General features: G+C 51.4%; 1 non-coding gene across 1 annotated transcript; it reads left to right on the top strand.

Annotated features, from left to right (window-relative positions):
* The first annotated feature begins 2,852 nt into the window (after window positions 1–2,852).
* TRNAI-UAU (transfer RNA isoleucine (anticodon UAU)) lies at window positions 2,853–2,946 on the top strand. Its single transcript has 2 exons — window positions 2,853–2,890; window positions 2,911–2,946. It is a non-coding gene; the product is annotated as a tRNA-Ile (tRNA).
* The last annotated feature ends 337 nt before the right edge of the window (window positions 2,947–3,283 follow it).

Raw genomic sequence — 3,283 nt, 5'->3', positions numbered from 1 at the left:
CTGTACCTGTTCCAGTTTGAATTCATCCTTCTTAAACATGGGAGACCAGAGCTGCACACAGTATTCCAGGTGAGGTCTCACCTGTGCCTTGTATAACGGTATCCCAAGACCAAGGGCTCTATCCATATCCAGATTAGATCCCGGCGGTCTCTAGCACGCCCCAAGCACCATCCCAGGGGAGGCTCTAATCGTTTTCTTCCCCAATTTAATTTTTGCCCAGACGGACTCAGTCATATCCATTTCATCGCTTCTTATTTCTTTACAATCTGCCTCATCATTGATCTACAATGCTACTCCCCCACCTTTGCCTTTATTTCAGTCTTTCCTAAACAGCACAGACCCCTCAATCCCTGCAGCCCAGTCGTGACGACTATTCCACCGTGCTTCTTTTATCCCCTGGTTTCACTTCCAGCACCAGTAGCTCTAGTTCCTCCATTTTGTTACCCGGCTCCTTGCACTGGGGTACAAACATCTTCATTCCTGCTGTTTGGCCTCGCTCACGTTCTGTACCCAATTAGGCCCGGTCATTCTACAGCCAGTAGAACCTATTAGACTGGTATCTACACTGCCCTTCCTCCTACCCACGGCTGTATCCTCTCTTACTTCGTTTTCTTTCCTCTCAATGCTAAAATCCGGCGTGGAGATTACCTGGACATCTCCCAACCATCTCCCCCTAATTCCTAGTTTAAAGCTCTCTTAATCAGTTGTGCCAGCCTCCATCCGAGAAGTCTATTTCCTTCCCCACTCAGATGAAGTCCATCCCGAGAGAACTGTCCTCTCTCCATGAACGCCTCCCAGTGGCCATACATCCCAAAGCCCTCCTTAGAGCACCACTGCCTGAGCCATCTGTTGATAGTCATAATCTTGTCACACCTTTGTTGTGCTTCTCTAGGAACAGGCAGAATCCCACTAAAGATCACCTGAGCCTCAATTTCCTTAAGCGTCTTCCCCAGCCTAGCATAGTCTCCTTTAATAGTTTCCAGCGAGAATCTAGCCGTATCATTTGTTCCCACATGAAGGATAATTAGGGGATTCTTTCCCGCTCCCTTTAGAATCCTTTTCAACCTCAGGTCTACATCCCGTATCTTAGCCCCTGGAAGACAGCACACCCTCCTATTCTCCGGATCAGCTCTGGTTACAGGCCTATCTATTCTTCTCAGTAAAGAGTCCCCAATCACATAGACCTGTCTTTTCCTGGTGACGGTGCTATTCTCCAGTCTATCACCTGTTCCCTCTGGCTGCAAGTTCTTTCCATTCCTATTCTCCCTTGTAATCCTCTTTAACCCATCCTGTATCCTCCTGGGGCTCATATTTGGTGTAATCTCCATTAACTCTTCCCCTTTTCCTATAGGACTAGCCGCTCTTCTCTTCTTCCTTGCCCTTCCACCTTCAGTGACTACCTGCTGAGCCCCTTCTTCATTTTCCAACTCTGCATACCTATTCTTGAGCTCTATTTCTCCTTCACTAGCCCGTCTTTTCCTCTGCCTGGTTCTTTTAGTCACATGCTTCCACTGACCATTTTCCTCACCCAGTCTCCCCTCAGAATTCCCCAGCCCTGCTCAGAGCTTACCTCAGGGCTTTGGTCTCCTTCCCCTGGTGAACCTAGTTTAAAGCCCTCCTCACTAGGTTAGCCAGCTTACTTGTGAAGATGCTCTTCCCTCATCTGGCTCTTAATCTGAAGGCTGAAGTTACAATTCCCTGTTCGGGTACTTGGGGCTCCTCTTCAACAGTACAGCACACAGTCCGCTTAAGCCCCCACCCAGTAATCTGGGGAAACTAACCAGGGCCACTGGGTGCCTCTAAGAGGCAGTACTTTCCCCACTCACCAGCACTGAGTGGAGAAAAGAAACTTTAATAAAAAGGAGGAAAATCACCTTGTCTTAACTTTGGAAAACACCACAATCAGGATTCATAACACGACACTATGAGCAAAACACCCGCCCACAGTACGCTGGGCGGTGTCCTTTTGCCTCGGGCTCTGAAATCCAGAGACCAAAAGCTCTTTGGAAGAGCCCCTCCCTTCACTGCACCTCACTCCCAGCTGCTGTCCTGGGTCAATGAAAACCCAGAGATCACCTCTCACCTCCTGGGGGGAAAGCCCCTTTCTCCCTCCCCTGTCTGCCCACATTGCCGGTCACTTGCCATTCCACCCTGTCACTGCTCTGCTGCCCACCCTCTCCCCTCTGGGATGTCTTGCGGTCCCACTAAGAGCGGTGCAGGCTCCCTAAAAGCAGCGGCCACCGGAGCCCGAACAGTAGCCCCATCCCTTCCTCTTGACTCCACGCACCTGCATCACCCCTTCTCCCCAAGGCCCCACTCCTGCGCTGACTCTTCCCCTTAAGACCCTGCCTCCCGATCACTGCTCTCCGCCCCCTCCCCACCCTCCCTCGTCCCTACGGTCATTACAAAGTGGTAAGGCAGAGCCCTTCCATTTCTAAAAGTCCTGGAGCATTGTGCCCCCCCCGTTCACGCACCCCTAGGTCCCGGAGCTTCACACAGCTCTCACTGATCTCAGCTGTTAGCGAGGGAGCCTCACGGCTCGTACAGACTCAGCAGTTTCCTGCCTGAGAGACACTGTCCCAAAGCAGGACTAACGCTTAGACCTGGTTCTTGGGGATTTCAGATCTGTTGATCTGCGTGAAGACTCTCCATTGAGTCTTAATCAGCTCTGGTATCGGACAGAGAAGAACAAGAGGGTCAAATGACCATTTGACCGGGAACCCTTCAGAAGAACCCACCCCACCAAGGACCAACACTTGTCTCCTCCCGCTCTCAGCTCCACTGAGAAGTTTTGGGGGGTCATGCCTCGCCTTTCTCACCCTAGGGGCCTGGGAGAGCAGCCATAGCCAGGTGCCCCAGTGGTGCAATTGGTTAGCACACAGCACTTATAGGGTAGTGCTGAGAGGAGCTATGCTGAGGTTGTGAGTTCAAGCCTCACCTGGAGCACTGTTTTTTATTAACCAAATGGCTTCACCCACTTGTTTGTTTGGCCCTGTGGAGTGTAGAATGCCAGCCCAGGGGATACTGAGGATGGGGGAGGACTCAAAAATGCCCCCTTCAATTATTCCCTCCCCTCCAGAGTGCAGGTCAGAATCTACAATCCTTTCTCCCCCACCAGCCGCTGTGCCAGGATGCCTCAAGTCCTGCGGATCCTTGACACCTGGGGAGGGAAAGAAGCAAGGTAGCCATTTTGTTAGAGGGCTTTCTCTTCCCTTGCCCTCTTCCCCAGTTCTTGTCACGCAAGCAACAAGCAGCAAAAGACCAGAAATCCGAAGTGCAGACA

The sequence above is a fragment of the Lepidochelys kempii genome, chromosome 12, assembly GCF_965140265.1.
Source record: "Lepidochelys kempii isolate rLepKem1 chromosome 12, rLepKem1.hap2, whole genome shotgun sequence".
Classification (NCBI taxonomy): Eukaryota; Metazoa; Chordata; order Testudines; family Cheloniidae; genus Lepidochelys; species Lepidochelys kempii.
Note: the sequence above shows the minus strand (reverse complement) of the source record. Positions and strands in the feature narration are given on the sequence as shown.